Genomic DNA, 14698 nt, shown 5'->3' on the forward strand with positions numbered 1-14698 from the left:
GTCTCAGGGTGATTAACACTCAGTCCAGAGTGAGATGAAATACACGTGCCAGCCTCAGCTCACCATGCCCCTGGGGATGCCATGATGGAGGAGAGGCCTAAAAGCTAGTTAAGAAGGAAAGATCCAAATTGGGGGGCGGGGCGGGAGGGGGGAGATAGACAAGGTAAACAGTTTGGAGTATCAAAGCAGAAGCGGTTGACGTCATCATTTCTCAGAATAATAGACTATACAGGATGAGTCTTCAAGATGATGTCTAATCCCCTCATCTTATAGATGAGAAAATTCAAGCAGCAAAACTAACTTTCGTGATATCACACAGTAGTTAGGTATGGTGCCCCAAAAAGTTCCCAAGTCCCCCTCAATGCCAGTCTACTATGACATGAATTTTCTACTTTGTATCTATACTTTTTCTAGATTATAGAGCCACCACACTTTGGTGGCTATAAGAAAACATAAGACAAGCATTTAATATACCGTTGATCCACTCAAACACATAAGCCATGACCATACAGCCAGGGGCCTCCTTGAACAGAATAGAATGCTGACATGTATCTTCAGAGAGGCCACACGTGTAATCATTTTTCTAAATGCTATAGAAAATTATTTTTCAGAATAAGGCCCACCGTAAGGCTATTAGTCATCCATTCACCCATCCACTCATTCAAACATCCATTAAATACCGACTGCGTGTGAGGCCTGGAGATAAAAAGATGACTAAGATAGGTCCCACCAACAAGAAGCCTGTAGTCTAGTGGGGGCGGACAGGAAAACCATTCTGCTAACCCTAACACTACATCCTATTTCAGACCCAGACTGGCAATACCACACCTGATGATTTGCTCACTTTATTTAGCAAAATGAACTTTGAATGACCTTGAACTTATTTCCAAAAGCCAGAGTCATTCTCATATAACCAGCACATGCACTAGGAAAGGATATCAGAAAACCTATACTCTATATACTATTCTTTTTCTTAAGAACCAAGTTTTATTTATTTACAAAAAAAAAGAGAAAAAGTTGGAGTAAGGGGGAAGACAAGCTTTACACCAAAGTCCCACAATGTAACTCCCTTTGCTTCAAAAGTGTAAAAAATGTACGTTTGTACTAAATATGAAGCCACATAGTCCGACGGTACGCGGAAACCAGAGCAGTTCTGCTGGCGCATCAAAGCATATTTCCTTTAATAAAAAAGTGAAAGTACGTACATATTTTTCCAAAAAAAAGTTAAAATCATGTGTGTGTCTGAGAGAGAGAGAAAAAAAACAGGTGGACAGCACTAGGGTGGACTAGTAAAGAAGCAGGTACAAGGAGTTCCACAGGAGCTAAAAAGGATGAGTGATGTGAGCTTGTTGAAGTTGAGAACTAGAGGTGAGAGTTCAGGGCAGGCATCAAGGGACCCATAAGGAGTCAATTCCACAAGATGATCAATCCCAAGACAAAAAGGAGGCCCCAGATAAAACCTAATGGGTGATCTAGATGAGCTTGAGTGAACAGGAAAAAGAAAAGTCAAATGCAAGGCTTCTTTTTTCCTTTTGCAGGGAGAGGAGAGGAGGAGTGACCATCAGCGTTACAATCCACCTGAGCACTGTGCCCTTCCCAGTCTGTCTGTAAACGCACACACATCCGGCCAGCGTGTAATCAGCATCCAGTGCCCTCGTGGAAGGTCAGGCCACAGGACAATCCGGTCCTGGCTCTGATGCTGTGTGCATGCAAGCTGCATGTCTCTATGACTACGAGAACTTCCTTCCCCTCCGGGGCAGGCTAAGATCCCAAACCTCTCAGAAGGTTCCAGCTCTGACTTGGTAAGGTATAAAACTATACTATTTTGGGAGGATGTATTTCAAAATAAGTTGTAAATTTATTAAGGATAATTTTTTTTTTAATTTCAATAAAGCTGTGGTGATGCAGTAGAGCAATCCTGAAGTTGAGGACCAGAAGGTCCGAGTGTGAATCCTGACTTCCAAACGTGTGACTTTGAGTGAGTCAATAAACCTCTCTGGGTGACAGTTTTGTCACCCAGAGAGCAAGACAGCAATGTTTATCTCACAGGGTTCATTAACTTGACAAATACTTATTGAGCACTTACGCTGTGCCCAGCATCGTTCTAGACACTGGGATGTAGGGATGAATAACACAGCAAGGCCCTGGTACCTGGGTAGTTTATATTCCAGCTGGAGAGACAGGCAAACAAGAAGTAAACAAAAAAGTGAACAAATAATTTCAGACAGTATTGAGTGCTGTATTAGTTTCTTAGGACTGTTGCAACAAATGGCCACAAATTTAGTGGCTTAGAGTAACAGACATGCATTTTCTCACAGTTCTGGAGGTCAGAAGGTTAAAATTAAGGTGTCAGTACGTCTGTGTTCCCTTTAAGTTTCTAGCAAAGAATCCTTCCCTGTCTCTTGCAGGCTCTGGTGCCTCCAGCTATTCCTGGCTTGTGGCAGCATCACTCCATCGCTGCCTGCATCTTCACATGGCCTTCTCTCTGCATCTCTCTGGGTTCTCTCCTCTTCTTAAAAGAATGACCAGTCATTGAATTTAGGGCCCACTCTAAATCAAGGAACATTTCATCTCAAGATCCTTCACTAACACTATTTCCAAATGAGGTCTCGTCCTGCGGTGCCAGGGGTCATGAATTTCGGAAGCACTCTATCCAACCCATCCCCCATTTTGCACAAGTGCTGTAAGGAAATAAATGAGGCAATGGGCAAAGTGTCTAGAGGTAAACCTTCAGCAAAGATGGCCAGGGAAGGCACCTCTGAGGAGGTGATTGCCTAACTCTAACAGTAGCCCGCTACAGGAGGAATGTTCCGGGGTCCAAGCATCCAAACGGAGGCCTGAGGAGGCGACTGAGCTGATGTGAGAACTGAAGGTGGTAAAAGATCTCGAACTACGATGCGTTACCTCCCTCCCCCAGAGAGCTCAAAGGACTGAACTTGTAATCCCCTCACCAGAGAGAGTGGGTGGTCCAAGCTCAGGAAGCCCCAAACCACAGCCAGCCTCCCTTCCGAGAGCACATTAATTTATAGGCCTCTCTCCCCACCTCCCCTTGCGATGCAGGTGGTTTCCTGACGCAGGATATTAACTTTCAGCTGCTGGAGGTCCCTAACCTCCATGCTGGCCTAAAAGGTTTCGTCAGGTTTGGATAAGCCTCAGATAAGGAGCTGAACTTTTGCAGGCTTATAAGAACTGCACCTCCAATCCTTCAGAGATTCGCTCATCACTAGCCTTAATCCATCTCAAATAAATTCTGTGCATACAGACGTGGTTTCCCACCATGGCTGTTTCACAAGGAGAAAGAACAGCTTTGTCTGTTCTGCAAAAGCCCCCTCTGTTTACACTATGCCCATGGATTTAATTTCCGAGATTTACATTTTAATTCTTTAAGATATTCAGGAGAGGGCTTCCCTGGTGGCGCAGTGGTTGGGAGTCCGCCTGTCGGTGCGGGGGACACGGGTTCGTGCCCCGGTCCGGGAAGATCCCACATGCTGCGGAGCGGCTGGGCCTGTGGGCCATGGCCGCTGAGCCTGCGCTCTGCAACGGGAGAGGCCACGGCAGTGAGAGGCCCGTGTACCGCAAAAAAAAAAAAAAAAAAAAAAAAGATATTCAGGAGAGGAGCTTCCCTGGTGGCGCAGTGGTTGAGAGTCCGCCTGCCGATGCAGGGGACACAGGTTCGTGCCCCGGTCCAGGAGGATCCCACGTGCCACAGAGCGGCTGGGCCCGTGAGCCATGGCTGCTGAGCCTGCGTGTCCAGAGCCTGTGCTCTGCAACGGGAGAGGCCACAATAGTGAGAGGACCGTGTAACGCAAAAAAAAAAAAAAAAAAAGAATTCGGACTAAGTCCAATTGTCTGAATTCAGACTCTATCCTTTACTAGATGGGAGACCCTCTGCAAAGTAAAACGAGGTAAGCTTTATGAATCTATTTCAGCATCTGAAAAATGGGGATAAAAATGGAGACAAATCAGTATGTGAAACTCACAGGGTTATTCTGGGGAAGAAGGGAGTTAAAGTATGTGCCTGGCACACTGTACTTAAGTAAGCAGAGCCCCTCTTTACCCTCTGCCACCCAACACACAGCACTTTTATCGCGTGCACAGTGCATGCTATTTCTCTGCTCAAAAAGCTACAATGGCTTCCCTGTGCTTCCTAGAACAAGTCTAAATTTTGCTGCCTAGATTTTAAAATAACCAAGAAAACCATTGTTCAAGCTATCTAAAATATCAAGCTGGTTTTTTTTATGGATTGGAATTCCATCAACTCAGGGGCATAACTAATTCACTGTAAAGATCAACAACACTGATTGGTCATCCTTAAATAGCAAAAGGAGTAATAGAATGAATAATAAAAAATGGGATAACTCAATAACAATACTATGCATGTGATAGACAAAATCTTTTCAGTCACACTGGGAGTGTTGGGGGCACAAGAAGACAAAGAAGTTTTTGGCTATGGATAGGCTGTGAAGGCTCCATAGCTGGTCCCATCCGATCCCAACCTTGAGCCTGGAGGGTTCACTGCCCTCTCGAAATTCCATAAACGCAACACCACGCTTGTCTTTGTCTCCACCTCCATTCAGACTGTCCTCTCTCCAAGCCACCCACCCACAGGCCTACCCTGGTCCTGCCCACTCAGGCCTTCTACCTCCTTCAAAACCATCTCCAGCCCCACTCTTTCAGCAGTTCTGCCCCTTTCCCAGGGACCCCCGTCCTCTACGACTTCCTCCAGCACTGGGAAAGGACAGAGCCCACCAGCCCACAGACTGACTGGCTGTGAGTTTCTAGTGAAGCCGTCAGCATTTGGAGGTGGGAACAGTGTCTGCTAAATATCCCATGTTCCTGCTCATACCCGCACAGACAGAAGCTGGTAAATGTCTGCTGATTCATTCTAAGTCCAAATACCACCCCCTCAAAAAACAAATAAATAAATAGTGGTGAAGGAAAAGAATGGAAAAAGACTTTTGGACTCACGGACAGGAAAATGATTTGGCTTGGCTGTCAACATGACCAGCTGCTACACTGCCAACATCCCTCTCAGCTTTATTAAAGAACCTAGGGCTTCCCTGTGGCGCAGTGGTTGGGAATCCGCCTGCCAATGCAGAGGGCAGGGGTTCGAGCCCTAGTCCGGGAAGATCCCGCGTGCCGCGGAGCAGCTAGGCCCGTGCGCCACAACCGATGAGCCTGCGCTCCGGAACTTGTGAGCCACAATTCCTGAAGCCCGGGTACCTAGAGCCTGTGCTCTGAAACAAGAGAAGCCGCCGCAATGAGAAGCCCGAGCGCCACAGCGAACAGAAGTCCCCGCTCACCGCAACTAGAGAAGGCCTGCGCGCAGCAACAGAGACCCCACACTGCCAAAAATAAATAAATTAGATAATTGAAAAAAAAGAACCTAAACCGTCAAACATAAAAGAAGTGTGTGTACATGCTCACACGTGCCCATGCGTACATGTGTGTGCACGTGCGTGCACGCACACCAGCGACACACAAAATACCGGTTCCTCTGAGCATTGTCGTTTTGTTCCACTGTCATTCGTCAAACATCTATTGAGCACCTACTCTGTGCTAAGCACTGCATCTGGTGCTAGGAGCTCAAATTAGAAGACACAATTCCTTCTGTCCCGGAGTGGGATGGGGAGACTTAGACAGATCATTACGACAATGTGAGGGAAGCTCTGCCAGAGGCGGGAGGAGGCGATGGGTAACTCCAGAATGGAGGGACGAATCCCCCACCTGCTGGGGTGGGAGTGAGTCAGGATCACCCAGCACAGGAGACTCCGGCTGAGTTTTACAGAGTGAGCAGAAGGGGCATCTCTAGGAGGGGGGCTGCGAGGGGAGCTGAGATCTCCACCATTTCCAGGTAAACTGTCATCACAGTGGCTGTACACACTGTCCTAACAAGACAGCAGAGGACCGCATGAAAACGAGAGTCTGCTTCTCACACACACATTGGAAGCATTAGCGTCAGGCTGAAGACCTACAGCACCCACCCCTGGGCCACCCACCATGGTGGCAGAACCTGGGGACCCCCCAGAGGCCAGGGTGCAGAACAGAACAAGGGTTGCTGAAAAGAGGAGAAAGCATTCCAAATAAAGCAATCAATTGATCCAAAGGCACAGAGGTGTGGACGAGCATTTTTAAGACTCGGGATCAATCAGGTAGAGCCTTCTGGGGATAAACAGGACGAGATGGGGGAGGGATGCCAGAAATTAAGGTGAGCATGGCTTGAGGAGGCCTGGCCTAGTGTCTTCTAGAAGAAAGCAGCATGTCAATGAGCGTCCACATCCAGCCATCGCTGTGAGAACGCGTTGCCAAACCTATTGTCAAGTATAAAGAACACATTTCTATCAACTGGCAAAATGCTTCCCAAAAGATTGCTTCAGCTAAGATCAAAAAATTTGAATGAATCAGCTAGGATTGTTTGTATGTTCTCTGGCTTCCAGCAAGCCAAGCTCCAGAGACGATGGAAATGGAGTTCCCTAACATCATGGGGTTCAAGAGCCCCCATCCCTGACTGCTGGGCTAGAGGGGACCAAGTGCACCACAGGTAGCAGAGGACATGGGCAAACGGGCACCACCTGTCTCCACGGGTGCCCCCATCAGTGGGCCTGATGAATGCCGCTGTCACAGGCATGCCTCCAAGTCAGAACATCCCCTCTGCCTGGAGGGGGAGAGTGTACCAGCCTGGGCATCTGGAAAGGGGTGTCAGAGAGAGAAAGCTGGGGAAAACTGGCAGGTGGGTGACAGCCCAAAGAGACAAACACGCTCAGCCTCTCGTGCTCCCGCCTGCCTAAGCTGGAAACACTCACAGCCTCATAATCTGTCTCCAGGACAAACTCGGTGACTTAAAGGATGGTCTGTCTTGGACTCCAGTGAGCAGCAATCAATCTAAGGAAGGTGCAGGGAGCTTAAGCACTCAACAGCTGGGATATTATAAATAGACCAGTTGCTTTCTCCTTAGCCTGCCCAGGCTATGGAGGAAGCACAAATGCCTTCGCTCAGAAACAAGGCACTATGCAATCTGCTTGAGATAAGGCAAACCCACTTAGAAGCTTCTGGAGCTAGAACTGGCTGAGCAGCCACGAGAGCAAGCCTAGGTGTGATGTGTAGGCAGAGGAGCACTGCGATGGACCGGATGTCTGTGTCCTCCCAGAATGCATATGTTGAAATCACATCCCCCAACATGACGCTATTAGGAGGCGAGGGCCTCCGGGAAATGATTATATCATGAGGGTAGAGCCATCATGTGGGATGAGTACCCTTATAAAAGGGACCCCAGAGCGATCCTTTCCCTCCTTCTGCCTCATGAGGACACAGAGAAAAGACAGCTTTCTATGGACCAGGAAACCAGCCCTTAGCAGACGTGGAAACTCCCAGCACCTTGATCTTAGACTTGAAGGGTCCAGAACCATAAGAAATAAATGTTTGCTGTTTGACACCCCGCCCCACCCCCCTGTTTATGGTATTTTATAGCAGCCAGAACTGACTAAGATAGGTACCTAATAAACTCACTCCTCTGCACCAGGGTGGTTCTGTTGGGCCTGGTGTGGGTCAAGGATCTGTGACCGTGTTTCACCAGGAGTAGAAGAAAGCCCTCCAATGGGAGTAGAAGAAAGTCCTCCAATAGGAATCAAGACATTGTATTTCAAAACCTGAAGTCAGACTACCTGCGTTCAAACTCCTGGCTCAGGTGTCACACCTTGGGAGTGCGAAAGTACAGATAAGCAAGGGGAGGAGGCTAAGCTGATCTAGGAGGTAATGGGTAAGAGTTACAGACACCAGTAAGAATTCACACTTAATATAGATACAACTGGTTACATATAGAAATAGACATGCATATATACGTGGGTTAGTATTTTTCCTTGCTCTGCCGGCTGAGAGGGCCTAAAAGAAATGACACCCCAATAGCAACAAGCACACCTAGCACCCAGATGTTGGTTTCTAACATCATTCTCCAATAAAAGGAACCAGTGCTCCTTAAGGAAATGACAATCTAGGACAGAGGTGGGAAATATACAAGACGAACTTGGAGCATCTTACACAATAGTATCAGAAAGTATTGAGGAAGGGCTCAAGAAATAATTGACAAGGATATATCAGAGACACAAGGAGCCCACTGAAAGAACTCCTGATGGACAAGGCAAGAAAATAAAATCTGTATTGCTTTATAGCCCAAGGTATAGAATAAATATCATGAGTCCACATTGATCTAAATAAATGACTGAATAAATTAATAAATGAAGGATAAGGGCCAAATCTCCTTTGCAGAAAAGTAACTTACGTAGATACCCTCCCCTCAATGAGATGGAACATAACTCCGCACTCCTTAAGAGTAGGCTATGCACAGATTTCCTTCCAAAGAGTACAGTATGGAAAGGAGGGGGGAAAGTAACTTTGCAGTGGAGAAACTTGACAAACACGACTTCAGCCAAGTGTTAAAGATCAACATCAATAGTCATAGATCACGTTGACAGTAAATGCCTTTGATATGATGTCATGCAAATGGAGCTTTACCTCTGTGATCTTCCCCAAAACCCATAACCTCAGTCTAATCATGAGAAAAACATCATTCAAATTCCAAGAGAGGGGCATCTACAGTACAGACTCAAAATACCAGGACTCCTCAGAACTGTCAAGGTCATCAAAAACAAGATAAGTCTTAGAAACTGTCACAGCCAAGAGGAGCCTAAGGAGACATGGCAACTAAATGTAATGTGGTGTCCTGGATGGGATCCCAGAAAGGGGAAAGGACATTAGGTAAAAACTAAGGGAATCTGAGTAAGCTATGGACTGTAGCTAATAATAATGGATCAATATTGGGTCATTAGTTGTAAAAAATGAACCACACTAATGTAAGATGTTAGTAACAGGGGAAATGGGATGTGGGGTATATGGGAACTCTCTGTACTACCTTCACAATTTTTCCAAAAATCTAAATCTGTTCTGTAGAACAAGGTCTTTCAACTAAAAAAACACCCAGGCTCTACCACTCACGAGTTATATAAACATCACTAGATGGATTCTACTCTGTGCCTCAGTTTTCTCATCTGTACGGTGGGATTATTGGTTATAATACTTACTTCATAAACTATGGGGGCAGATTCAATGAGACAATGTGTGTAAGGCGCCTGCCCCAATGTCTGGAATACAGGAGGTGCACAAATGTTGGCATCATTATCATCCTCATCACCCCTATAAAATAAAATTTAAAAAAGAAAAACTGTTCTTCTTATTAGTGACCATCTCAACAATAAAACTTTCCTCCTTTATTTATTTATTTATGTATTTTGCAGTACCCGGGCCTCTCACCGCCGCGGCCTTTCCCATTACAGAGCACAGGCTCCGGACGTGGAGGTTCAGCGGCTATGGCTCACGGGCCCAGCCGCTCCGCGGCATGTGGGATCTTCCCGGACCGGGGCACGAACCTGTGTCCCCTGCATCGGCAGGCGGACTCTCAACCACTGCGCCACCAGGGAAGCCCCTCCCCCTTTATTGATCTGGCAGTTTTGAAACTCAAGTACGTGGGAGGAGAGGCTCTGAAACTTCACCTGAAACTCATATCACGGGATTGGAGTGAGGACACTGAATCTGCTACGAGGAAAAGCCCACCCGAGGCCACCTGGCAGGGAACAGGCCACCCTGCACAGCCCATGCAGAATGTGATAAAGCATCTCCGAGAATGTGATTATTTAAATATGCCTATCATTTTCCTACCACAAACACACAAAGTGAGTCAACATGAAATGAAATGGTAATGTTGTTCAGTTTGTTCTGGAAAGATGGATGCATTTCCTACATGACTTGGATATTCTACTGATTCTGGACAGAATGGGGGATGATATATATACACGGTAAAGATTAGCATATAGAAAGTGTGACCAGGGAACCAACCACTTTCCACCATAAAAAATGTTCATGCATTTTTCTCATTTACTAGTTAGCATCATATGACAACTTGGAGTTTTTCCCTGGAAGTGGTAACAATAGTTTTAATTTATTCACCCAAATCCCACACTCATAAAGCAAACAATATTTCATAATGTGTAACGTTACCAGGGGGACCGTAATTCATGGCTAAAGGATCAGAGCTTTATAACAGATGGGTTTTCTTTTTTTCTTTTTCTTTTTATTTATTTAGTTAGTTAGTTAGTTACTTTTGTCTGCATTGGGTCTTTGTTGCCACGCGCGGGCTTTCTCTAGTTGCTGTGAGCGGGGGCTACTCCTTGTTGCAGTGCGCGGGCTCCTCGTTGAGGTGGCTTCTCTTGTTGCAGAGCAAGGCTCTAGGTGTGCGGGCTTCAGTAGTTGCGGCACACGGGCTCAGTAGTTGTGGCTCGTGGGTTTAGCGCACAGGCTCAGTAGTTGTGGTGCACGGGCTTAGTTGTTCCACAGCATGTGGGATCTTCCCTGACCGGGGCTCGAACCCATGTCCCCTGCATCGGCAGGAGGATTCTCAACCACCGAGCCACCAGGGAAGTTCCCAGATGGGTTTTCTGAAGTGGTTGGGGAAACCTAAGATCCAGCCCCAGCAGTTTGACCAATACATTTGAAAGCTCTTAAGCAAAAGAGCTTAAGTCAAGCACATTATAAGTGGCACTGGTTGCTGTCACCACAAGCCCACCTCAACAATTAATGGGCTGGGCTGGGCTGCCAGAAAGCAAACTATGATTTATTGTTCTCTTCAGATTAGTAAAAGCAATGCTATCCAGTGTGAATTCCAGTATTAATCCACATGGGAAAGAACTGATGTTTCCAAATGGCCATGAGAGTAGGTTACACTTCGGAAACCACATTTCTTTTCATCTTAACTCTCAGCCACTCAGAAATCTCTGCTTTTACCCAAGTTCTCTGGATAATACTCAAAACCTGCAGCATGGGACATTTTGTACTCTATTAACTCAAATCCACTTAAAACTGATCAAGATAGAGCATCAGCAGAAAGCCACGTTGGGTCAGGGATATCCCCAATTCTCTCATTTTACAGATGGGAAAACTGAGGCTACAGGGCAAAGCAGCTGGCCCAAGTTCCTCAATAAACGCAGCAACACTGCTGGGAGCAAAACTGGGATCTCCTAGGTATAGCAATATATATACATTAATGATGTATCAGTATATGTAATACAGATGATATACACTTCGTTCGGTATGTATTGGAGAAAAGTGGCTTTTTAAAATCTGAAGACACACAGAGGAATATTTTAATGATGGCTTTGATGAGCATAATTTTCCAGCCTTAAGTCATGGCACAAGACTCGACACATGCAGAAAGTGTGGCGCTCAGTAGAGGGGAGCTGGCTGGGAAGGGGGCCATCCGTTCCCACTGCCCAGGGGCACAGAGACCCACTAAGGGAGCAGCTAGGGTCTGTGGGCAGGGTCCCATCTCAGCCCGGCCTGAGCCTGCTCAGCACTCAGCCTTGGTCCTGGTTTTAACTTCTCACACATTCTGGTGCATTTTCACAGCAGCCAGTGTGGCGACTTTAAATGTAAATAAGACCAGGTGACTCTTCTGCTTAAAACCCACCACTGACTTCCTTCCTCTGACCCTGAGACTACACGCCTGCCCTCCTCTCCTCGTTCATTTCATACAACTTCCTCTCTCACTCCAGCTTCCTTCTGATCCTGGAACACTGGGGTGTTCCTGCCCACCAGGCCACTCCCTTGCAAGTTCCGCAGCTGGTCCCCCAGATTCTCCAACAGCTCGTCTTCCTTGTCGTTCTCTGGCCACCCCATCTAAAATGGCCCTCCCAGCCTCTATCGCACCAACCATTATATTTTCTTCACTGCTTGTACCCCTCTCGGAATTTGCCTTGTTTATTAATTTGCATGCTTGGCACTGAATGTTCCCGAAGCTAGACTGTGAATTCCAAGAGCACAGGGGTCTTTGCCGTCTTTGCCGTCTCTGTCACTCCTTTATCCTCAAGGCCTAGAAAGTGCCTGGCACACGGTTACTGGTTACAAAATAAACGAGCACACTATGTTTGAAAGGTATCAAAAAGTACTTGAGCTGGAAGAAACATTTCTCTAATAGCAAGATCCCAGCCCCGGGTGAGCACCGAGGAGGAGGGAAGGCTATGCCTCTTGGGCACAGAGTCTATAAGGGACTTCAGTTCACTGAGCAGAGAATCAACTCAACGGTGAAACCTTTACACGGTGCTCACTGATGCTCTCAAATGCCCAGCTGAGAGGTCGTGTTCTCATTTCCAAGCCACCCTCTTGGTTTCTGTTCGACTTCAGAATCAAGGCTAAGCCTATGGGTGAGCATTCAAAGGTGCTTCAGTAACTTCAGATGAGCTGTGTGTGTGTGTCTGTGTTTGTGGTCTTGACTTATTAAATAATCGGTATAGAAGTGCTCTAAAGCTCGAGATTCTAGACACGTGTGCACGTACAGCATTTCCAATTGCATTTGACGTGGTGAAGAGCAATTCTGTGGCTCTTCAGAATTCCTGAGAGCCATCCAATGGCTCATGAGCTCTGTGGACAACAGAGAATGTGGGTCAATTAAGGCTCCTTGAAAACGTGGCCCTGGATCTCATACATACAGAAGGCCCGGCTGTGGGCCCACGGGTCCCTGACCGCCCTCATGCCCTGTGGTCTAACAGCCACAGTAAGTGGCAATTTACAGATGAAAGAACCTAGATGAGCTTGAAAATGGCACAGGGTAGAAATCCACTCCCACGTGCACACACCACAGATACAGCAGAGAAAGGCCCGGCACTAGCTGCTGCGCCGTCACCTGCCGTAACAAGATTGATCTGTAGGGAAGTTAAAGATAATGCGATCCAGAGGAAAGAACTTCGGTTTCCTCTGAGAACGTCCGATGTTGTCAACTTGCAAGCCTGCTTCCCTCTTCTGCCCGCCCCGGTGCACGGCAGCCCAAACATTCAGGGACTCCTCTGGGCAAAGAGGCCTCAGTCACTCACCGCCAGAAGTACACATTTACAAAGCAGCGTCCCCAGGCTGCCCGTGAGTCCCTGGGCAAGCCGAAGCCAGCAGGGCCTGGGTGCCCACAGCGTGGTCATTCCAGAGCCCCTCAGAGCTGTCCTGTGTGGATGGGCTGCAGAACCGACCCTGTGGCTTCCGTTCATCTGAAGCCACACAGCTTTCTACTGTTTATTTCTAGCACAATTCATGGCCCCTCTGTTTCAAGTTAACGGCACAATTCTGGAACAAGAGTTTAACCCCAGAAGATGCTGTGCAGTCGTGTTTCAGATTCTGTCTGTAAGACGCAACACCTTTGTTTTGGTCTGATGTTACTGTCACTGGCACATTTTTTTTTTAACATCTTTATTGGAGCATAATTGCTTTACAGTGTTGTGTTAGTTTCTGCTGTATAACAAAGTGAATCAGCTATACGCGTATGTATATCCCCATATCCCCTCCCTCTTGCGTCTCCCACCCACCCTCCTTATCCCACCCGTCTAGGTCGCAAAGCACCGAGCTGATCTCCCTGTGCTATGCGGCTGCTTCCCACTAGCTATCTGTTTTACATTTGGTAGTGTATATATGTCCATGCCACTCTCTCACTTGATGCCAGCTTCCCCTTCCCGCTCCCCGTGTCCTCAAGTCCCTTCTCTACGTCTGCACTGGCACATTTTTACTGTCACACTTTACTGAGCATTCATTTCACAGGCAGAATGGTCAGAAGCAAAGAAAGGTAAGGAGCGGGTACCAGCTGGCGGTTCTTTGCCATCATTTTAGAGAATGTCTCTCTCCGTACAAAATGGTCCTGCAAGGCCAGAGCCGTGTAAATAATTCACGAAAGCAAGTTCAGTTCTCCCCATCTGAAATCCTAGTAATATCTTATGAGGGAGCTGCTGCCCGCCATCTCACAGGGCCACACGTAGCTAGCAGCTTCCGTCTCTGGAAGATGCTATTAAGTCTCGATAGTCTGTGATTTGCAGATGATTATAACTTTTGCTCTGCATATCATTTTTCCTGACAGGCAAATCCCATCAATCGAATGGCATGACTGATTAAAAAGGAGGCAAACTTGACATAAGCAGTCTGATAAGCCGTTTTTCATACCGACTACAACAACCGTGAACGCTCACGGTTGTGGGTAGAAAAGCCAGATTTGATACCAACCTTTTCTCTCCCCCTCGTCCAGGGGCCTCGGCACACGTGCTCCAGCAAGACTTTCCTAACTCGAGCATTTTACGTCTCAAAAGGAGAAATGCAATTCAGTGTTGGGGGTAGGGGTGCTTGCTCTCTAGTTCATTGAAAAAAATTGTCCTCCCAGAGCATCCCACTGAACTCCCAATCTGTCAAGGGAGAAAACGCACTGCAGCCAGTGCCCTGACAGCAGCACGTGCGTTACACCCACAGTCACGGCACCTTCTCAATTTTGCTCATGGCTTCGTCTCTAGCCAAATGGAACTTATTACTTACGGCTTGTTGGGATTTATGAATTATGTATAAAAGTAGGTCTATGACTCCAGACTCTTAAAAGACAACACAAGTCCCCTCATTGTTACCCACAACTGCGCTTCTATCAGAGAGAGCAGACCGACTTTCTCCATAACACGCTGCATGTTTAGGATGAAACAATCGTTGTGAAAATATCCAGCCTGTTAAGATTTCTTTGGAAGCTATCTATGGGATGCCTGGATGTATTTTTAAACCGGTCTCTTTTATTCTAAGCCAGCCTGGGATTCAAGAAAGATGTGGCGGACGTGGGCGACAAACGTATTTCCCAACTTGAATATAA

At 46.9% G+C, this 14698-nt stretch overlaps 1 protein-coding gene across 2 annotated transcripts in view; it reads right to left on the reverse strand.

The window, feature by feature from the left end:
• GFRA1 (GDNF family receptor alpha 1) overlaps positions 1-14698 on the reverse strand; it is a 203541-nt gene that overhangs the window by 132189 nt on the left and 56654 nt on the right. The gene's annotated exons all lie outside the window — the stretch shown is intronic.

Source organism: Phocoena sinus, chromosome 16 (assembly GCF_008692025.1).
Source record: "Phocoena sinus isolate mPhoSin1 chromosome 16, mPhoSin1.pri, whole genome shotgun sequence".
NCBI lineage: Eukaryota > Metazoa > Chordata > Mammalia > Artiodactyla > Phocoenidae > Phocoena > Phocoena sinus.